This window comes from Suncus etruscus, chromosome 9, assembly GCF_024139225.1.
Source record: "Suncus etruscus isolate mSunEtr1 chromosome 9, mSunEtr1.pri.cur, whole genome shotgun sequence".
Lineage (NCBI taxonomy): Eukaryota > Metazoa > Chordata > Mammalia > Eulipotyphla > Soricidae > Suncus > Suncus etruscus.
In genome coordinates, this window is record NC_064856.1 from 1,297,132 (window position 1) to 1,321,033 (window position 23,902).

At 40.3% G+C, this 23,902-nt stretch overlaps 1 long non-coding RNA gene across 1 annotated transcript; it reads right to left on the reverse strand.

The window, feature by feature from the left end:
- Positions 1-22,637, reverse strand: LOC126018122 (uncharacterized). The gene is made up of 3 exons (XR_007498912.1): positions 22,518-22,637; positions 6,163-6,227; positions 1-21 (listed from the first exon to the last, which is right to left on the reverse strand). It is a non-coding gene; the product is annotated as an uncharacterized LOC126018122 (long non-coding RNA).
- Positions 22,638-23,902: the final 1,265 nt, after the last annotated feature.

A 23,902-nucleotide genomic window follows, 5' to 3' on the forward strand; every position in this document is an offset into this window, starting at 1 on the left:
TTTGTTCTGCAGTTTCAACACCTGAAAAGGATAAGATCAATTAGACAGGGGGTATTAGTTAAACTGATCAGGCCCTACAGCAGTAAATAGCATAGCTCTTAGTTACTTCTTACTTCTCCTATCCAGGTTAAGTTTTCCTCAGTAAAGTTCTATCTAGACTAGTGATTGCATTTACAGCTTTCAGTTCTTTATGATCTGGTCTATTACAACCAGTAAGTACACTTCCACATAGATTACCAAAGAGGAGTGGGCTTTAATTTAAGCCCACTAGAATGCATTTAATTCAATCAACTACAGAAAAATAGTTTTTTTTGTCTCCACCTTCACCTTGAAACTTGTCAGATAACTGAATAATCTTGGCTTGTTCTTTTGCATAAACACAGAAATGCTAGAGAAATCTCCATCTGGGCACTTCATTTTACAGAGAATTTCAGAGGATAGGTCAATATCAGAAAAGGTGATTATATTGCTTGTGTTATTTGAATTATGTATTTCTGGTATCTACTTCCTGGGGCTGAATATCTGCCCCTGACACATGAACAAACTGATAATGGCTACGTAAACTCTGAATCCCTTAGACTTGGGGTCAAACCTGAACCTGCTGTGACAGGAGCGGTTAGACCCCAGCATGCTGGCTTAATAAACCCTGCTTTGTAACTTCCATTGCCCTGTGGACTCTTTGTCTTATCATTGGGGTGTTAACACAGGCCTAACAGGTGCTCTGGGTGGAATCCACAAGCATTCTACTGCAGATCTAAGTCCTCTGCAATTATTGTTCTTTGTTTACAATGAGGAAGTCATGACTCAGGAAACTGAGCCTACTGTCACAAGTCAAACAGCCAACAGTAGAGGTCATGGAATTAAAATAAAAAATATATTTTCGTTTTAATGACCTTTTCCTAAGACACTTGCATTAAGCATTTTATTTTAAGGATCTTGCCCACTATAAAATACCATGCAAATATCTAACTTTTCAATTCTTACAAAAACAATAAATTCAAGATTCTCATAACAGAATCCAAAAATAGAGGTCTAGCCACAACTTTTAAAGACCTTTTCTTGCTCTTTCCACTTGAATTAATAACATTCTCATTTCTTTGTGAAATCATTTCTTCTTCCTTCCTCTCTCCTTTTTCCCCTCTCTTCTTTGGCACGTGTGTGTGTGTGTGTGTGTGTGTGTGTGTGTGTGTGTGTGTGTTTTCCTGTGGCCTTCAGTTCCCTGTAGTTAAAATCAAAGCAAAATACAAGTGATTCAGAAAGCTGGAAGTGAATCTTAAAGGTTTATTTGTACTTATAGGGAAAAAAATCTCAACAGCATATATAGAAGGAGGGGAATGCAAATTATAAATCTTCTAGGAAAAGCATCTTAGGTATATGTACACAGCTTCTATGGTACTCTACCCACTGTGTAGGGAAAGGTGTTCAAACTCAGAGAGCATTTAAATAAATATCCATTTATGCTGGTAATACTATTATTTCTTCCTATGTTCATTGTTTATTGGAAATCATGCTTAAGATTGACCTTATCAAATTTGATTTCTTGCTTCTATCTAATTTTCCCTTTGTACACATAGAGCTTTTCTATTTTTATTCAGAGAAACAACAGACTCAGAAGAAATTGTTTCCATTTTGAGCCCTATGACCTGGATATGAATGATGCATTTGTTCAGAAGAGGTTAGTTTATACTGCAGTAAAAATATTCCCCTTCTCATAATGGTTTAACCCAATAATATTTACTCTGCTACTTTGCCAATGTATATTAGCATGGTCTTTTTTATTACATTTATTGTGAATATCAACTGATGAAGACTCCTAAAGGGGATTCCATGATTATAAGTTGGGAGAAAGGGGAAAAATAGGAAATTGCACATGTTAACTAGAAGAGATAGATGCTACTCTTATTCCTTTATAATAATTGTGTAAACCACAGGGGCCTTTCTTAGTTTAGAGCAGGGGTCCTTAAACTATGGCCCACAGACCACATGCAGCCTGCTGAGGACATTTATCCAGCCTGACAGCCCACTGAGCTGTCTGCTGCCTGTCATTTTATTTATTTATTTATTTATTTATTTATTTATTTATTTATTTATTTATTTATTTTTTGGTTTTTGGGCCACACCCGGTAACGCTCAGGGGTTACTCCTGGCTATGCGCTCAGAAGTCGCTCCTGGCTTGGGGGACCATATGGGACGCCGGGGGATCGAACCGCGGTCCGTCTCCTAGGCTAGCGCAGGTAAGGCAGGCACCTTACCTCCAGCGCCACCGCCCGGCCCCTTTATTTATTTTTTTAACAGAAGGACAGTCATCCTTGTGAGAGGGGGCGGCGAATTATGGGAATCGATGTCCAGCCTTCTAACTATTCAGCTTACACTTAAATATGTTACTTGACTGTATGGTGTGAAAAGAACAAAATGGGCCTATTTTCTTTCACTGATAGCTATTGTCTGCTCATCAAATAATTCCTACTATTTTTGATGAATGATGGGACTCATTAATCATGTAATAATATGATATATCATATATATTTATTATTTGCATTCATTCCCTCCCTCCATCTTTCCCCCAAGTAGATGAAACAGGGACTAATACATCAAAATGTATGTTTGTCGATGACATGAGGAACTTCTGAGTTGGGGAGCAAGCCAACATTTATGTGCAGTCTAATTTTATGAGTTAATGATTGAATTATAATCATAGTTAGGCTCTGCATAGAAGAGTTGAGCAGAAGTCAGGTTAAGTATTATGTAAAAATAAAATTTCTACATTCATTTACAAAAATACATTTATATAATATATGATCAATATATATTATATAAATATAATTTATACTATAACATTTTAGTTATTTTAATCACACACTTTTCTTTGCCTATCCACAAGAGCAGGTTTTTAAACACTCTTAAGTACAGCGTTGGCTATATCAGAACGACTGCCATTTTTTACAATGGCTACCTGAGCCTGCAAGGAGCAGCATAGAACATAATGGATGAGGGATGAGGGGAAAGAAAGGCTATGCTGAGATGACTAATGCATTTCAGGTTATTCATTCTCTCTTATTTTGGGGGTTGTTTACTTAAGTTTGGTTTCAGGAGTTTTTTTTTGTTGTTGTTTATTGGAGGGATTTTTGTTTGTGTGTGTTGTTTTTTTTTTGTTTCTTTGTTTTTGTTTACTTAGGAACAGTCATTCAGAAAGTCTAAAAAAATGACTTCAAGTGCCCACTAGAAAAATGTCATCTCGGGCCGGAGAGATAGCACAGCGGCGTTTGCCTTGCAAACAGCTGATCCAGGACCAAAGGTGGTTGGTTCGAATCCCGGTGTCCCATATGGTCCCCCGTGCCTGCCAGGAGCTATTTCTGAGCAGACAGCCAGGAGTAACCCCTGACCACCGCCGGGTGTGGCCAAAAAACCAAAAAAAAAAAAAAAAAAGAAAAAAAAGAAAAAGAAAAAGAAAAATGTCATCTCATTGTTGAGACCCTGGGCAGTGCCTTGCTACAGAACCCTAAGGAGAGTAGATATTAGTGTCTTCGCAACAAATACCACATTTTCATAGGACTCCTTGGTGGGACCCCAGGCACCTGTAGCCCTGAACTTCTGCTTCAAGACTGTAGGAATTCGACCTACAGACACTTCCCAAGAGCAGCAGGGCATTGTGTGGGACACAAGGTCAGCATCCGGGCAGGGGCTGTGCCCAGCTAGGGAGGGGTGTGTAGCAAGCCTGAGAAGGACACTGAAGTTCCATTGAGGACCACTTCCCTCTTGAATGTTCTTCACATCGCCACTTCGCACAGTCCCAGGAGGCATTGCTTCTCCCTCTCCCTTTGGACCCCAGGGGCAGGTGGCCATCCAGTCAGTGTTGCTTCCCAGCACCTCTCTTCAGCATCTCCTCTTGGAGCGAGGGATTGTTCTGGGAAGGGCCTCACCACTCGTGTCCTTCCCAGAGGAACCAATGACACAACAGACCTTCACATTCAGACACATCTGCATGGCCACCTCTGGTTCCCGCCTTCCTGTCAATCGGGTGCCACATTCTGCTTCTGGGGGCAACTGAATCCTTGATTCTCTTCAGGAAAATGCTCTAGAGCATTGATAGGGAAGGGGCTGCTTCTAACTTTCTAAAAACTGAAAGCCCTTCAACCTTTAACCAGTGCAAGAGAGCACCGGGTGTCCGCTTCCAAAGGATCTCCAGGAGGCGGCAGGGGTCTCTAAGAGCTATGTCCCCCACCCCCCACAATCTTTCCCCTGAACTCCACACTCGCAGTGTCAAGAAAACCAACAGAGTCAACGAAACGTTGTTTTATTCCTCTTGAGCAGCAAAGCAACAGAAAAGGCATCTTAGGGCTTTGACCACCCGGTTTCTTCAGGGCTCACGCGGTGATCCGACAGAGCCCAAGAGCTCCGGAACCCCTTTGGCCCCGAGAGCCGGCACCTCTCCCTCCAGGCCCTGCGAGGCTGTGGTCGGGGGCTCGAGGGTCCTTGTGCCCAGGGGGAGCAGGGGTGGTGGTGGGAAGGCCAAGTAGGTAAGTGGCGCCAGAAGTTGTTCTGGAGTTGAACTTCAGGCAGGGGTGCCCAGGGCCCCAGAGAGGAGAGGACAGCCCGGTGGTGGGGGCACGGCCTGGGGTTCCCTTGCGGAGGTCAAGAGAGGTAGACAGGAGACTTACAGTGGCTCTCTGTACTGGGCTTCGATGGTGTCATCTCTGCAGAGGACACAGAGCACAGGGTGGAGCAGGAGGAAGAGGAAAGGACCCCGGGGCCTGGCTGGGTGATGGGCTCTGTTTTCCTCCAACCCCTCCCTGAGCCTCAGAGCCATCATGTCTCAACACCCCCAATTGTCCCATAACCTCACAGTACCGCCAACTGCCACGGAGCCACCACACCCGTCCCCACGACTCCCAGGCCTTGTAGGCCTTGTCCAGGGGAGGCAGTCCCATACCCCCAGAATGGATGGAGGAAGAAAAGAATCACCCAACTATTACATAGAGCCACAGGGGCACATCTCCACCTCCAAAAAAGAGGAATTTGGCTGCAGGGAGAGAGGGGTGCTCGTTGGGGGGGGGCAGCAAAGCTGCTGGTCGGTTCCAGGGTGATTCCTAGCCTGCTCTGTCTCTGAGCCCCTAGGACCTGCCTAATTTACACAATCACTTTTACAGCGGCTCCTGCTTCTGGGCAAAGGCCTGTCAGACCATCTTGGGATGTCAGAACCACCGGGAGACTCAAGAGGACCCGCTATCCAAGCACTCAGGGAATGTGACCAAGTCCAAAGGCACAACTGTCCTGCACCCCTCACCCCATGCCCACCTTGAGCAGCAGTCACTGCCCTTCAGAAATATCAAAAACGAATCAGCTGGATTCCCCAAAGTCCCTTATGTTCTGTCTGGCCTCCCATTGGTTTCTGCTCCCTGGGCCCTTGGTTCTCTGAGGGTTGGCGTCTACACTGACCACCTATGAACTCACAGCCTGGGACTTGAGGACAGGGAGAGGAAGGTCCTCCTGGCTCCTTCCCTCTCAATAAGGGGGGGGGTCTCCTCCTTTCTGCCCTCCAAATTTGAAAAGAAAAGAGTGAGGTGGGGTCTCTTGGCAATTCAGAGAAGCCTCCAGTGAGTAGTACAAGAAGACACAGATGCTACAACTGTTTCATGCTCCTCAGTAGGCCCACACCCATGGTGCCCACTAGCTCTGCCAAAGAAACTCCTAGAATAACAATCCTTGGACTGTCTTAGGGAGTACGCTGGTCTTTAGGAGGCAGAATTTATAATATAGAAAAACTGAACAAGATAATAGCTGTCTTAGTATATAAAAGGAGTCATTTTGTGTTTAAATAAGCATAGAAAAATTAAAAAGCACTATAACCTACACTCAGGCATATTGCATACTATTCTTGTCTCTGCTATTTATGTGTGTGCATGCGTGCGTGTGTGTGTGTGTGTGTGTGTGTGTGTGTGTGTTAAATGTGTGGATTGCTCCTTTATCTATTTGACACAGACCCCTACAGATAGATATGTGTGTGTGGAGACGGTCAATTCTATGGTCATCCTGTGTCAGTTTTCTATGAAATATAATTTTCCTAAGAGTAAAGTCTAAGGTTTAAAATGTCAGAGTTAATCCATTTCTCCTGTTACAATAATACTATTTTAATAGGGTAGAAAGAGAGGGAAGTTGAATTACAGGAATTGGCTCCACTTCAATAGGAAGAATTTTCAGGAGACAGGAGGCTTAAAGATGTCTGCCATCTGGAGAAAGTGGAGGAAGGAGAATTGGAAGTCATGCAGATCAGGGGTGGGGAAGCAAGGAGGAAGAAAGACAATTTTCTGCAGGAATACCTTGGGGGGAATCAGACATTTCCACTGTGCTCTAATTCTGGTATGCCGCTTGCACAGTCTTGACAGAAGAATCAACAATGAAAGAAAATAATTTCAGTTCCAAATTCTGGTATATCTATATTTTAAACTGACACTCAGAAAAATAGTCTTTAAATTCATTTTTGAATTGATTCACATATAATCTGCTAAAAGCAAGTGTCTGAATCTTCAAAACCACAACAATTCTACATAGTGCAATAAATGTATGACTTTCTTGATTAGGAAAAAAGGGAAGAAATACTAGACCACATAAAATAAGTCATTTCTTCTTTGGAAAGAAAACTTCTGTGGGAGTCATTTAAAATACTGGCTAAACTGAGAAGGAAAAAGAAAGGTAAGTGATAGTCATAGATGATGTTTCTTGATAATATACTTCTAGAAGTCAAAATTTAAAATATAAATTTTTTTGAGGGACAGAAAATCCTACCAAAAAAAAATATCAAGAAATGTTTGGAGAGAAAAGATGTATTCTATAAAGGACTCATTCTAGATTAAACTCAAAGCAAAGACCAGACCTCCACCAGAAATCACTCATAGGTCTCCTTGAGTTGGAGAGACCAACTGACCTCAGAGTTCTCTTCTCTTGATAACACATTAACAATGAACTTTTCTCTGCATAGAAAGCCCCAAGCCAAGCCAAGGAAGGACTTAGAGAATAAGTTTTATAATTTTATAACAACTTCTCATTCCATTTTGGAAACACTTGTAGCTCAATTTGGAATACACAATTTGTGTTTTTCATTTTATAACATTCCATATGCCTCAGCTCTGGGTAATTTCTACTTCATAGTACTCAATTTGGGGATGTCCTGTGCCCTTTGTTAGAATAAGAATGGGTTGACTTTTTGTTTGTTTGTTTGTTTGGGGGTGTTTTATATTTTACTGAAGCTAGAGTGGTAGGGTATTTGCCTTGCAAGCAGCTGACCCAGATTCAATCCTTGGCATTTCACATGGATCCCTGGGCAATACCAAGTATAGTTCCCAAATGCAGAGACAGAGACTGGCCCTAGGTGTGGCCAACAAAAACAACTACAACGTTGTTTTTTTTTAACAACTTTTTTTCCCACCATCTCCTTAAAATTAGTATCCCCCCACAATAAAACTCCTTTACTTCAGTTCTCCTTCTCTGAACATTTTTATTCTGAAGCAAGAAAGACCCCCCAAAATGTGAAAATTAGAACTGGCATCTTCTTGCCTGCGAAAGGAATACCGACATCAGTTCCCAAATTTTAAGTCTCTGAAAATTCTAATGGTAATGACTAACTTTCATATCACACAGATCAAATGGGTCTGCTTTCAATGAAGCTGGCAGAATTTTATTTTATTTTAGTCATTTAACTCTTTGTTTGAGGAACACACCTGTCACTGCTTAGGGCTGCAAACTGGGGAGGTGTCAGGGGTCTAAATAGGGTCAGTCACATACACAACAACCATCCTGTCTGCTATATTATCTCTCCAACCCAAGGATCTTAATCCTCAAGCCAAATGGGAACTCAGATTTTTATCACTTCTGATCTTTTCTTGAGTACAACATGGATATAGGCATAGGATCTTGAATGAAACTATGAGATCAAATCATGGCTATACAGTTATTATTTGTATGTTCTTTGAAACGTTCATAAAATCTACAAGCTTAATTTTCTTCACTAAATTATGGATATAGCATTCAAGTCAAAGACTTACAGTACATGTATATTATTTAGCATAGTGCTTGGTATATTTTGAGAGCTAATTAGTTATTATCTATTATCTCAATCACCATTACTATTATTAATTAATTGGAGACTTCCAGAATTAGTATAACTAGTGTTGATTAGAATTCAGATTTTTATCTTCTACTGACTTGCTGTATGAATTCTAATAAGTGATTCAACTAGAAAACGGAAATATACTTTCACACTGGATTTTAAGAAGATAGATTAATTGTCAATTCATAAGTGGCAGATGAGGTTTGGATTGTGTCAGCTCCATAATAAATTTCCGGTGAGACTAAAGGAGCTATAGATTTGTCTGGCTTTTTTCTTTAGCAGTAAACACAACTGAACTATACAGAGTTCGTTTCATTTGCATTCAGACATTCTTCAGTTCTGCAATGACTGTTTTAACTGCAGCATCAGTGAATTGAAAGCAGCATAACTCTTTGCCGGTTTTGGTCTATGCTTATGGTACTAAAAATGCAAAGTCTGTGAATATGTGATCTCTCATAGGTAAGAGAGGTTTGTCTTCCTCAGCCCCGCCTGCCTTCTCAGAGCAGCCATTTTGTTTTGCCTTTGGCTGTCTGCCTTTCCAGTAATTTTCTGCAGCAAGTTCTATCCTTATCACAGTCAGCAAGGGGAAAATGAATTTGCCCTACAGTCCCAGGCATCCCTTCAGATGGTGCAGGGAGAGAACATGCCAGGAATTTCACTGTTAATTATCAACAGCCTGGCTGCTGTGGGCCCCTTGCTGTGCCAATTTGAGAGATGAGACTCTTTACACTGCTTATTACACTCAGCTAAATAAATATTACTCAGCATTAGTATTGTCAAAGATACAGTCTGAATTAAGCTCTCTCAAGTGTCTGTTAGTGCCCCAGCATTTCACCATCACTTCTTCTTCCTGACCCCTTTACTATAGCACAGCTAGCTTTCTCCCTTCCCTGGGCATTCAACTGCATTCTGGCATCAGGAAGCTGACGTACAGTATAAATGATTTAGCTTTTTTGCTTAACATTTTCAAACATGTTAAGGACCTCATTATTAATTGTCTCCTATTTCGATCCCAATAGTCTTTACATTTCTCAACTATGTATTTCAAGTTAGGTTTATCTCCATTCCAGGTTTCCAAACACTTAAGAAATGTTTTGTAGATATATATTTCCTGGCTACTAGGATGGGTTTCAAGAGAAAAAACATAACACTGATCAGAACAATCAGAGTCCACAATATTTAATTTCAGGATTTTTTTAGGTTATTTGGGAAGCAGACTTTCTCTTCTTGGTTCAGTGTTGAATCTAGAAAAATCTAGTTACAAATTGCTGCTATTTGTTCTTTTGCAAGCTTGGAGGTTTTTTCATTATTTGTTCTTTTGCAAGCTTGGAGGTTTTTCATTATTTGTTCTTTTGCAAGCTTGGAGGTAGAAACCACAAAGTAAGGATCTAAAGCATAATGAGAGGAACAAAGAAATTGGAAAGAAACCCAAACCTTACTCAAGCTTGTGAGGCTCCTGGTAGATGTTTTAGGTTTTTGTCCCATACTACTAACACAGATCCTAAGCCAAAGGTTCTAGGTGCTTAAAGACACATCTAGGTACAGAGGATAGAATAAATCTTTGAGTATAAATGATGCCTTACACACACCACTCCCCCAGTGCTTTGAAAATGATGAGTCCTTTGTTTTGAGAAAATGGACCTTAGGGGTGAGATTTTGAATGCTTGTTTTTATATGTGCAATACCTGAGGGTTTTCAGAAGGGCCTAGGTAGGCCTTGTGCAGACTTTGTTTCTCTTCCTTTATAAAGAACCTATCAGAGAGACTGAGGCAGGTAAAGGAGTGAGCAATCTTTATGTTAAATTAATATCTTTACTTAAGCACTATGAATACAAACATGTTTGTAGTTGAGTTTCAGTTATAAAAAAGGACACCCCTTTTCATCAGTGTAATATTCCCACCACCAATGCCCCATTTTCCTCCCCCCAAGCCCCTGCCTGTATTCAAGACAGGCATTCTATCATTGCCACTATCATTGCATTGCACTATCATTGTCATGTTAGTTGTCATTGTATTTATTTCTCTAAATAACTCTCCACTCTTTGTGGTAAGCTTTATACCTTGGGCCAGTCCTTCAGCCTCATCTCTATTGCCTATTTGTATTATTATAATGATATCTTTTATTTTTCTTAAATCCCATAGATGAGTGAGACAATTTTGCATCTTTCTCTATCCTTTTGAGTTATTTCACTCAGCTTAATAGTTTCCATGTCCATCCATGTATAGGAAAATTTCATGACTTCATCTATCCTGACAACTGCATAGCATTCCTTTGTGTATATGTTCCAGAGTTTCTTTAGTTACTTATCTGTTGTCAGGCACCTGGGTTGTTTTCAGATTCTGGATATTGTAAATAGTGCTGCAATGAATATAGGTGTGCAGAAGATATTTTTGTATTGTATTTTTTTTTTGTTCCTAGGGTATATCTCTAGGAGTGGTATAGCTGGATCAAATGGGAGCTGAATTTTCAGTTTTTTGAGAAATCTTCAAATTGTTTTTCATAAGGGCTGGACTAGACGGTATTCCAGCCAGCAGGAAATGAGAATTCTTTTTTCCCCACCTCCCTGCCAGCACTGATTGTTCTTGTTTTTTTTTTTTTTTTTTTTTTTTTGTATGTGTGTGTGTGATGTATGCCAGTCTCTGTGGCATAAGATGGTACCTAATTGTTGTTTTGATTTCCATCTTTCTGATGTGGAGCATTTTTTCATGTGCTTTTTGGCCATTTGTATTTCTTCTTTGAGAAAGTGTCTGTTCATTTCTTCTTCCCATTTTTTGATGGGGTTAGATTTTTTCTGCCATTACTTGTATATCTTATATATTATCCCCTTATCTGATGGGTATTGAGTGAATAGTTTCTCCCATTTTGTGGGAGGCCTTTGCATCCTAGTTACTATTTCCTTTGAGGTACAGAAGCTTCTGTGCTTAATATACTCTCATCTATTTATCTCCACTTCCACTTGTTTGGAAAATAATATTTTCTCCTTGAAAATTTGTTTTAGTCTCAATGTCATGGAGTGTTTTACCTACATGTTCTTTTATGTATCTTATGGTTCGGGGTCTGATATCAAGGTCTTTAATACATTTTAATTTGACCTTTGTGCATGGTGTTAGATGGAGATCCGAGTTCACTTTTTTACATGTGGCTGAACAGTTTTCCCAACACCACTTTGGCTTTACTTGCTCCATTTTGCATTTCTTGCCCATTTATCAAATATTAATTGGTTGTATGTCTGGGAGGCATTCTCTGAATACTCAAGTCTATTCCATTGATCTCAGAATCTGTCCTTATTCCAATACCATGCTGTTTTAATGACTATTGCTTTGTGGTACAATTAAAAGTTGGGGAAAGTGATGCCTCCCATTATTTTTTGTTGTAAGGCTTTCTTTAGAAATGCGTGGGTGTTTGTTGTTCCAAATGAGGTTCAGGAGTGTTTGATCCACTTCTTTAAAGAATTCATGGGTATCCTTAGAGGAATTTTATAAAATCTGTACAATCCTTTGGGGAGTATTGCTATTTTAATGATTCAAGGTCTTTAATCCATTTTGAGTTGATTTTTGTATAAGGTATGGATAATCTTTAATTTCTTACAGGTGGTTATCCAGTTGTTCCAACACCATTTGCTGAAGAGACTGTCTTTCTTCTGTTTCGGATTCTGGGCTCCTTTGTCAAATATTAGATGACCACATATTTGGGGGTATGTCATTGGATATTTACTCTGACCCTTTGGTCTGAGACTCTATCTTTGTTCCAGTACCATGCTGTTTTGATCACTATGGCTTTATAGTAGAGCTTCAGGTTAGGTAGAGAAATTACACTCCCCACCCCCCCAGTTTTTTTGTTTGTTTTTCAGTATGGATTTGGCTAACCTAGGTTTTTTGTGATTCCATACAAATTCTATGATTCATTGTTTCAACTCCTTAACAAATAATGTCTGAATTTGGATAGGGGTTCCATTGAATCAATATAGTAATTTAGGTAAGATAGTTATTATGATAATGTTGATTCTTCCTACCCATGAGCAGGGGATGTTCTTATATTTCCTTAGGTCCTCTTTAATTTCTTTCTAAAGTGTTTTGAAGTTTTTGTGGTATAGGTATTTCACTTCTCTTGTCAGGTTGATTCTTAGGTATTTGATATTTTTAGGTGCTATTTTAAATGGGATTGACTCCTTGATGTCTTTCTCTGCTTCATTATTTGTATAGAGGAATACTACTGTCTTTTGTGTATTGACTTTGTAGCCAGCCATTTTTCTGTATTGGTTTATTGTTTTTAGAAGCTTTACTGTGGACTCTTTAGGGTTTTCCATGTGTATCATCATATCATTTGCAAAAAGAGATAGCTTGACTTCCTCTTTCCCTATTTGGATTTCTTTGATTCCCTTTTCTTATCTAATTGCTATTGCTATGACTTCTAAAACTATGTTGAACAAGAGTGGAGTGAGTGGACAGCCTGCCTAGTTCAACACTAAAGATAATAGCTGTGGGCTTTTTATAGATAGCTGTAACTATCTTGAGAAAGGTTCTTTTCAGCCCTATTTTGCTGAGTGTTTTCATCATGAATGGGTGTTAGATTTTGTAGAATGCCTTCTCTGCATCGATTGATATAAACATGTGATTTTTGTCTTTTTTCTTGTTGATGTGGTGTATGGTGTTGATTGATTTGCATAAGTTGAACCATCCTTGCATCCCTGAGATGAAACCCACATGGTCATGGTGTATAATCTTTTTTGATGATGTATTGGATTTGGTTTGCTAAGATTTTGTTGAGGACTTTTGCATCTATGCTCATTAATGAGATTGGTCTGCAATTTTCTTTCCTGGCAGTGTCTTTGCCAGCTTTGGGAATGAGTGTGATATTAACCTTATAAGAAAAATTCGGGAGGATTCCTGTATTTTCAATGTTTTGGAAGAACCTATGGATCAATGATAGTAATTCTTCTCAGAATGTTTGGTAAAATTCACCTGTAAAACCATCCGGTCCTGGACTTTTGTTCTTGGGGAGTTTCTTGATTGCTGTTTCAATTTTCTTGACTGTGATTGGCCTGCATAGATATTCTACATCCTCCTTATTAAGTCTTGGAAGATGATATTTTTCCAGAAACCTGTCTATTTCTTCTGGGTTCTCTAACTTAACTGAGTACAGTTGTTCATAATAAGCCCTTATGATGTCTTGGATTTCTTGAGGTCCTGTTGTAATTTCTCCCCTTTCATTTGTTATCCTATTTATTTGAGTGTTTTCCGCTCCCCCTTTTTTTTTGGTGAGTCTTGCCAGAAGTTTGTCTATCTTGTTTATTCTTTAAAAAAAAACAACAAAACCCAGCTCCTGGTCTTATGATTTTTTTGTATTGTTTTCTTTGAATTATGCTGTTTATTTATGCTTTGGTTTTTATTATTTCCTTCCTTCTGCCTGTGTTTGGGTTTCTCTGCTGCTGTTTTTCCAGATCCTTAAGGTGTTCCTTTAGGCTGTTAATTTTGTTGTTCTCCTCTTTCCTTACAAAGGCCTTCATTGATATAAATTTCCCTCTAATTACAGCTTTTGCTGTGTCCCACAAATTTTGACAATTTGTTTCTTCATTACCATTCATCTCAAGGAATTTTTAATATCTTCCATAATTTCCTCCCTGATCCAGCTGTTGTTGAGTAGCATGTTGTTTAGTCTCCAGGTGTTGAATTTTCTCCAGACCTTCTTTTTACTGTCAATCTTGATCTCTGTTGCATAGTGATCTGATAGGGTGTTTTTTATAATCCTTAATTTTGTGACTTTGTGCAAGTTAGATTTACATCTTAAGCTATGGTCTATTCTACAGAAGATTCCATGTGCACTTGAAAAGATTGTGTATTCTGTTTTCTGGGAGTGTAGAGCCCTATATAAGTCCATTATTATTAGTTCTTCTAGTTTCTCATTTAAGGCTCTTATGTTTTGGCTAGTTTTCTGTCTAGTGGTGATAATGGAGTATTGAAATCTCCTACTACTAACACATTTCTTTCCATATGTTCTCTAGGTTTCTTAGCAAATGCCTTACATATTTTTCTGGCTCTACATTTGGTACATAGATGTTAATCAGAGTTAGCACTTTTGCTCTAATGTTCCCCTGATCAGTAAGTAGTGACCCTCTTTGTCTCTGAGTACTTTCTTGAGGTTGAATGCAATTTGGTCTGATATAAGAATGGCTGTCCCAGATTTTTTTTGTTTTTGTTTTTCATTGGCTTGAATCAGTGGTCCTCAAGCTATGGCCTGCGGGCCACTATTGTATTTGTATCTGTTTTGTTTCTTCATTGAAAAATAAGATATATGCAGTGTGCATAAGAATTCGTTCATAAGTTTTGTTTTTACTATAGTCAGACCCTCAAATGGTCTGAGGGACAGTGAACTGGCCCCCTGTTTAAAAAGTTTGAGGACCCCTGGCTTGAATAATTGAATTCTATCCTTTTATTCTAAGTCTGTCTAACCTGTTCTTTTAGGTGCATTTCTTGGAGGCAGCAAATATCTGGTTTTTGCTTCCATTCAACAAAAGAGAATGGAAAAGAGCCTTAAAACAAATGATCAGACAATGGAAAAAATAGTCAAATAATGAAAACAGATGAAAATAGAAGTCTTTTATAAGCTCAACAAAAACAAAGTAAGAATTATTGGAGTCCCAGAGACCCCAGAAGGAAACAAACAATTAGAAAATCAAAACTAGGAAGAATCAACAGTTAGAGAAATCATTACAGAGAAACTCCAGAGCTAACTACTACATGCAACCAAATTCTGCATACCCAAAGAGTACCAGCTAAAAGAGATAAAAAAAAAAGAGCAACCCAAGACACATCCTTGGCACAATGATGATCCCACAGATAGGAATAGAATAACTGAAAGCATCAAGATCAAAAAAAAAATTATGGGGCTGGAGCAGTGGCGCAAGTGGTAAGGCATCTGCCTTGCACATGCCAGCCTAGGATGGACCACGGTTCAATCCTCCCCCTGGCATTCCATGTGGTCCCCCAAGCCAGGAATGATTTTTGAGTGCATAACCAGGACTAATCCCTGAGCATCACTGGGTGTGGTCCCCCAAAATAATTTAAATATTTGAATCTCTGCTTCTTAAGAAATTTGGTCCTATTACCATTTTTTTTTTTTGCTTTGTTCTTCACATAAATAGCTTAAAGTCAAAAGCAAAACTATTACTAAAGTGATGGGCTGGAGTAAAAGTACTGTGAGTAAGGAATTTGCCTTGCATATGGCTGACCTGGTTTTGATTCCTGGCATACCACATGATCCCCAAAGCCTGCCAGGAGTGAATTCTAAGCTCATAGCCAGGAGTAATGCCTCAGTGTTGCCAGGTGTGGGCCCTCTCCCCCAAATAAAAAAGTAATAAAATAATTTAAAATAAGGTGAGAGATAGTACAAAGTGTAGAATGGCTACCATGGATTCAGTTCTCAGTCCCCTGAGCTGACCAGGAGTGATCTCTGAGTAAAGAATCAGGAGTAACCAACCACTGAGCACCACCATGCGTGGCACAAAATAAAACGGAAAAAGGAACCTAAAGCAGAACTAGAAAACTAAACCAAGCTGGATGCAGTCCCAGGGAAGGATGGGGGTGGGACAGGAAAGGTGATACAGCGACCACAGGGAAGGAAGGTGTCTGGAGAAGAGTGCAAGCTAGGATGTGTCAGGCTTTTACTATGACTATGAGTAACAGTTTAGTAAACCACAGAACCTAAAAAATGTTTTGTTTTGTTTTGTTCTTCTGTTAAAAGGGCTTGTCAAGAAATGAAACGGGGTGTTTGGGAAAGAGACTGAGGTCATTGGCGGAAGGAATAAATATTTGTGTTCATGTCAATGGGGGACAGGTCCACAGAACTCTTCTGTGTTCCTCTTTGTCTTCTATTCCTACATTTTTGCCAGAGCATTCATATGCCCAAGAGGGTTTGTGCTGAGCCCAGTACTATTCCATTTCACTCAGATTAAAAAGTACAGTCATTGGGTAAATTGGAGCTAACCACCTTCAAGTTAAAAATGGTCCAACTTCCAAACACTGCCAATAATTATAAAGAAGCCACAGGAGTCCTTATGTAGGAAAGTTGAAAAGCATTTTAAGGGCATGTTTTCCAAGTTACCATCACAGGTGAGGAATCTGAGGCATAAAATAGTAAAATGCTTCAACCAAGTCTTCATAATTAGTACAGACTTAACACAGAAACTAAATTTTGGCTCCCTACAAACTCCTTAGAGTGCCAAAATATTTCCAAAGGAAAAAATAGATGGGAAGAGAGAAGATGCATTTTTCAACTTTCATACTACAATGTAAGGAATCCCTTCCCCAACTTCCTGTTTCCCTAGCCTCTTCTTTTGAGATGTTAATCCCACCTGGATGGTCAGACCCACCTTCACCTGAGATGAGAAGGGCTATTTAAATAAAAAATAAAAGAGTTTGGCTAGGGGCAAGGGAGAGCAGCAAAAAACAGAGCACCAGAAGAGTAGCAGAAAGAAGCTGCTGAAAGAAAGATAGCAGAGAGACTCATGGTGGAGAAAAGCCACAAGGGAATAAAAGCAAGCTTACTTTAATGAAACTTTAACTGACTGCTTGTGAATTATTTCTCTACAACCACTACCCTTCATCAGACCCATCTGCATCTGCCTGAAGGGTTAAAAACATGGTGCCTGGGGTGGCCTCACCCAACATGTGGACTTTATACTATATATTTTATATTCTAATCAACACTACAATGCTAGAGTAATCAAAACTGCATGGTTCTGGACTAACGATAGACCTGAAGAGCAAGAGAACAGAATTGAGAGACTGAGTTAAAACCCCAAATTTACTGACAATTAATATGAAGAATTCAAATACTTGAGGTGAAACCATGAAAGTTTCCAAATGGTGCTGGCAAATGGATTGCCATATCTAAAGAAATAAAATTGAATTGTTTTACTCAGTAATAATAAAAAAGACACACCATTAAATGGAAGAAAATACTTGCACACAATACATAATATAAAGGACTAATAGTCAAGATCTATAAAACACTCACAAAATTCAACAACAAAAAATTCAATGATTCCATTCAAATTTGGAAGAAGAATTGAGATATTTCCACAAAAGCAAAGATACTCAGATGGCCAACAGTAATATAAAAACTGCTTATTATAGTTTATGATTAGGTAAATACAAATAAAATTAACATTAAGATATCTTCTCAAGCCTAGAGAGATGGATTATGATAGGAAAGAAACTTTCATCCATTGTTGATGGGAGGAAATATCTTCTAGTTCAATATTTATGAAAAGCAACATGGAGATCTCTCAAAACATAGAAATAGAGCTTCCTATGACCCAGCAACATCATTTCTTGGCATCTAATCTCAAAATACAAAAACATTAATTTGAAAGGATATATTTATGCCTATGTTCATTGTGAAGCTTAATTTGATAGCCAAAATCTAGAGAAAACACCAATGCCAAATATGATAAATAGATTGATAAATCATGGTGCAAACATACACTATGCAGCTCTATGGACAAAATAACTTGATTTGCCAAAATATGAATGAAACTAGAGGTTATAATGGAGAATAGAGTGAGTCAGAAGTAAAGGGATATATACAAAAGGATTTCTCTCAGCGAGCATAAGGATACATATTAAGGACCAATGGAAATACAATATGAGAATTATTCCACAGAACTAAGTTTGCTGGGGCTGGAAATTTTGAAAAGAATGGACGTTGGGGGGAAGTTAGTAGGTACAGTGGTGATGAGAATGGTGGTGCATTATGTATACATGAAACCATCATTAAGAGTATTTATTATAAATCACAGTAACCTAATCAGTAAAGATTTTTTATTTTTAAAATGATTTCTGGTTCTATTACATATAAACACATTGAATCTCATAAAAATACACTTTGGCTTTTTTTTTTCACTTATATGCTACTTTTATCTTGAACATGTATGCCAATCCTATCTTGTATTTGATGAGAGATTTTTTTAGAAAGCCATAGATTTTATGGATTTAAAACCTACTGCACTTAATAGTTACATAAATAGTTACATTGGGAAAGACTCTCCCATGTAATGACCCTTATCACTGGGATGTCACAAGAAACATCTTCTTCAGAGATATCTTATGTAGCTTCCTTCAGAGATAGTTTAAAATGTCATGTCACTTTGTATAACTAACCTTAGTCCTTTTTATTTGATGATTTCCCTTAATCTTGAACCACTTCCTGGGGCCTAAGTCCAGGTACTGGTGTTGCCAGGAAAATGCCAAAGCCATATGGACTCCCCAGGCCAATCTCCTGGAAGGGGTTGGATGGCATACCTAGGAACCAATGCACTCCAAAAGAGAGACAGATGGCATTGCAGATATGAATATGTATAATGTAGACTGCTAAGGATGTTAAATAAGTATTATTTTTAGGTATATTCATGAAATCAAGGATTTCATAACTAAAATTCAAGTGAAGAAAAAGAAACCACAAGACACTTCAAACCTGTCTATTATTTCTGGTCAAAGTACTCTGAATTCAAGATTTTTTTCTATAGAACTAAATTTATGTAGGGATGGGGTACTTGGAACACCAGTAGGGAGCTTCATAATGGATATGGTGTTGGAAAAATGTATGCATAAAAAGTATAACTAACAGTCTAATAAACCCTGATATCTCAATAAAAACTATTAAAATGGAAAAGCTCTACATTTTACCATATTTGTTGCCATTATCCCCCATAGCATACTCAAACCTTCCATAGAATTAGGAAAAAAAAAGTTAAAATGGCAACAGAGGACTAAAAGCAGAAATCTATGTCATGAGACCTTAGGAAGACCACTGATGGCAGAATTATTGTTCAGTAGGACAAGAAGACTGAGTTTCTCCTTGACTCTCCTTCCTCTTTACATGGCCTTTTCTGATAAATACATTCTAACTGAAACACCTAACATCAGATAACTTATGTTTCATTCTGGCTGTTTCAGGCAGAGAGACCTGAGGGGAATAAATATGTATAAGTCATCAAATCAATAAACCTGAATGGGACAATGGGTTTCTATTATTATACCTTTTTGCTGCTCAGCTCTTACCCAGTAATTTTGCTCTCTTGCTCTTAAAATTATTTCCGGTTTATAGAATACTCTTGTACTGGTGATGTCATTTAATCGGATCTTTAGAACAACTCTATGAGTAAATAGAGCGTTCCTTACTATCCTCACTTTACAGATGAGCAAATGGAAGTTGAAGGAATGTCACTCGAGGCTCACTCCAGAAAGCACAGAGGTTTGCTGTTCCACAAGCACTTGAACATGAAACTCTGGTTTCTTGTCTGGTATTTTTCAATGAAGTCAACAACTAAAAGGGCTTTCCCTGAGGAAGAATTTCAATGACTACCAGAAAATACTAATTTATGGATTAACTAGTTCTACTGAGTTAGAATATCAGGGGGTGGAATATAGTGATGACTTTCATATTCTTAGAATATTCAAATTTCAGAAATTAGATTTGAATTTATTCATTGTTGATACTAGTACTTCTCCTCTCCCTTTAAATATGACCTTTAAAATACCCCCAAAGAGACAGAATATATTTTCTAGCTTCAAGGATGATGAATATGACAACTGTGATATGCCTCACTCCATGATATGTATGATGGAAGTAAAGTACTGAAATAGACCTGTTTACTTGAGTTTACATTCTTATGCATTTATTATTTTCCTAAAGTGCACAAAGACCAAAAAAACAGTGCCTGTTTACAGTTTTGAACTTAGCTGAGAACATCTAATTTGGTTGAGTTGATTCTGTTTTGTTTTGTTTTGTTTTAACTGCCAGTCTATGATAGAACTGTACCTTTTGGCCGATTTTAAAAGTACAGGTATGATAAAATTCTGAGACATACTCATACTATTCAGAACATCAATAATGAAAAAGAATTGGTTGTAAGGGCACGGAAAATGGTCATAGGAAAACCTGAAATGCTTAGTGTACCCATCTCTTTCCAAGTGATCATGAACCTTATTCCAAGATGTTAATACAGAACTTAGAATTCTAAGTTGAACTTTATTTTGATTATACCAAATATTGAGCCTAGGCCCTCATGTGTTGGTCTCCACAGAGTCCCTTACAATTCTAGCTTCAGTTGGGAGAACTCATTCTTCCAAAGGTAACACCAGCCTTAACAGGTAAAAAGTTCAAACGCTATTAATTTTAGTTTCTAGCCAAAATTGACAAAAGAGATGTTAGGAGGGCTAGAACAGTTGTATAACAGGTAAGGCATTTATTTGCCTTGCATGTATCAGACCTGGGTTTCATCCCTGGTATAACATATGGTCCCCCAAGACTGCCAGGAGTAATTTCTGAGCACAGACTCAGGAGTATCCCCTGAGCATTGCTGACTGTACCCTCACCCCCAAAAATAAAGAGAGAAAGACTGAGGTCTGGCATAGCATCTAGAGCCATTCAACATCTTTTAAAACATACTACATCTACAAATATTTCTGTCTCAGAAAAAAAGGAATTGGAGCCTTGTGGAAAATTAGAGGACCTAAAAACTCCCTGTTGAGAGAATATGGTGTCCAGCTTTTTCAGATACCACTGTTCCACAACCTTATTTTATCTTTGAGATAATTTACAATAATGAACACGAGATAATAGGAAAATTCTAGGTCAGAAGTTGGCCACAGGCATTCTACTCCGAATCTTTTCCCTCTAAGGTTGAATAAATTCCTTGACCTATGGTAATCTCACTCTTTTCAATAATACTTATGGAGTAACTACAATAAATCTGCCAAGTACGAAAAAAAAAAAAAAAAAAAAAAAAAACCCAAGGAACAAAATTCCTGATGCACAGGAACTCATGTTCTAGGAGAGATACCCATAATGAAGACAACAGGGTATTTAATAGCAAGCACAATGATGCTGTGAACAGAAAGCTATATTGTATAACATGGTCCTTAAGACGAAGTGAAATGAACTAAATGGTTGAAAGCAAGAGGTACCTTGTGCAAGCAACAGTGTGCAGGGGTGCTCTTGGTATGTGCCCGTTTAATTTCAAGAAGAAGAAGAAGAGAATGAGAAGACCAGTAAGGCCAGTGCCCAGGAGAGAGAGTGAGTGCGTCGGAGAAGGGGAGAGGTAGTGGCAGGGCACAGTCTATGGGCCTGATGGGAAGACTCGAATGACAGGCTCCAGGCCAGCAACCATATGCATTGACCCCCAACCCTTCCACTCTACCAAGAGCTCAGACCCCAGGAGCTTGTCAAAAGGGCAGCCTGGCTAGGTCGAATTCCTGTGGCTCTTCTACTCTGGAGGCCTGAGGTCGCTCCCCTACCCTTAGCCCTAAGCTCTGGAAGACCAGAGAGGACTCCTGCTCCAGCTGGAGCTTCAGCAGAGCCTGGGAGCCTCACCCCCAGTTCTGAGAGGGTGCTTGGGGGAGCGGTGGGGTGGGGATATAGGATCCCACTTAGGGGCTGGTTTTGCGTTCTTATTTAGCTATCAGCCTTTTTTCTGGACAGTCAGGGGTGAGTGTCATCAGGTGAGAGTGGAGGGCAAGCATCGCTCGGCCTTTTCTCAGGGGAATTCGGAAATGCCAAGACTTGGATTCACATTGGTTTTTTATTTATTTATTTATTTATTTATTTATTTATTTATTTATTTATTTATTTTTGATAGCCTGTCTCAAATACAGGCTGGGGGTTAGGGAGGTGGGAGATTTGGGGCATGGATGATGGGAATGTTGCACTGGTGAAGGGGGCTGTTCTTTATAAGACTGATACCTAACTACAATCATGTTCTTAATTAAATTGTATAACTAAAGACATTAAAAAAAAGAATTAAGAGAATAGAATATCTATCAAAGGGACCTGAGAATGAGTTCAATGGGATAAGTATGTGCTTAGTATTTTAGAGATCTGGGTTTGATTGTTAGCAGTGCATGATTCTTAGAGCTCTGCTATTAGTCTTAAATACCCCTGCATATGGTCCAAGTTTTGACTCCAGTTTCTTGTATGTAATTAAATATTCTTTATTTCAATAACAACAACAACAACAACAACAATAATAATATTCCTTTTCTGAGCCGCCTGCGGCTGTGAGGAGAAGCCCCTGAAAGCAAGCCTCGCTCAGTGTGTGTAGCGTGGGACCAATGACTGCATGTTCCTTTTCTGGAAGCCATCCAGGCTCCAAGGTAGGGCCAGGGTCCTGCGTGGCAGAGAAACTACACCCTGCCCTCTGCACCCCCAAATCTCTGGGCTCCCGCCACCAGCCTGCATCCTTCCCCTAGGTCTCAGCAGCTTCTGCAAGCCCGAGTGACCTCTTGGCTCGGCTGTTCACCCCGTGTGGGGGGCTTGGGGGGCCCGGGGCCCTGCACCCGCCCCCAGCCTGCCCTGCAGGACGGCCAGGCTGGGCAGGGCCTGCCGCAGACCTGGGCGGCCGGGCCTGACTCACCGCGGCCCCCGCTGGCCCCGGGCAGCCAGAAGCGGGCCTCCCCCGCACCCCGCAGTCTGCTCTGTCGTCCCTGGGGGTGGAGCTGGCACCCCGGCCTGGGGCCTCCAATCTGCTGCTCTCCTCCGGAGCCCGCAGCCGCTGTCCCTCTCCTGTCGGCCTCTCCGCCCTCCAGCCCCAGGGGACCCCCCACCCTCGTCCGGCCCCTGATGCATTCGGGCTCCGCTTGACACCGGGCCTCGCGCGTCATCGCAGCCTGGGCATCAGCAAACGGCGTCAGGAGGAAGCGGACGGGGAGAGGGCAGGAGAGACCCAATGGAAGCAGACTCCAGCTCTCCCCGCTGAGGGACTGCATCCTTGGGAAGGAAAAGGGCAGGGGTGAAAGGGGGGCTTGACCTCCACTCCCACACTTGGGGGCCTTACCCATCCCTCGGCACCACAAGGTACCACCACCAGCTAAGGGGCACCCCTCCCCGCTTCTCACAGACAGCACAGACCTGGAGTAGCCTCTGGGCACTGCAGGGGGGACTCCCCCAGCCCCCAGTCCTACAACTGTCTCCACTAAGTCATCTAAAGTGCAGTGCCAGAAGGACCAGAAGAAAAGGGAAGTTGGGGGTGGGGGCTAGCCCTCCTAGTTGCCTCCTCCCTCCCCTTCTCTGTATTTTGAGGCCTGAAGGATTTTCAGACAGCATCTGAGGTCCCATTTACAGACGAGGACATTGAGGTTCAGATGTGCTCAAGTCCAAGGACGAATTAGGATGCTGGGTTTGCATTTTCAATTTCGGTCCACAGATTGCAACCCAAGGCCTTTTTCCCCTCTGCAGATTCTCAGACTCTCCAACATGACCGTTCTGGCAAAAGCACACACCATGTGGACTCTGGAAAAGGAAGATGTGGAATTCTGTCCAGAGACACAAGCAGCCAGCAGCCTCTGAACCCCTATGCACAGCCAGGAAGTTAGTATCCGCCAGTGTCCGCCTGACAGCCTGCTTTCTGGGGCAACTCTGCACTGTACCCGGAGACAAATCTTTTGCAGCTCCAAAAACAGATTTTGCCATCTCATCCTTGCCTCACTGTCTCAAATTGCCTTCTTGTGATTGGTCAGAGCTTTTTCTCACTAGAAAGATGGAGAGAATCCGCCTCCTTCAACCAGCTGGGAGAAAATTGTCTGCAGCACCCAAATTGGAAGGCAGTGCCATCCCCCACCTCCCAGGCTGGCTCGGGATAGGAGAATTAAATTAACAGACTTAAATTAAGGCAAAATGGTACCAGGGCCCCCATTCCCCCATTCTCCATCCCAGGGGTCACTCTGTTTGACCCTGACTACTTGATTGCATGTGACCAATCATTCTGTAACACTGCCTGTTATAGTGGATTGTATGTATTTT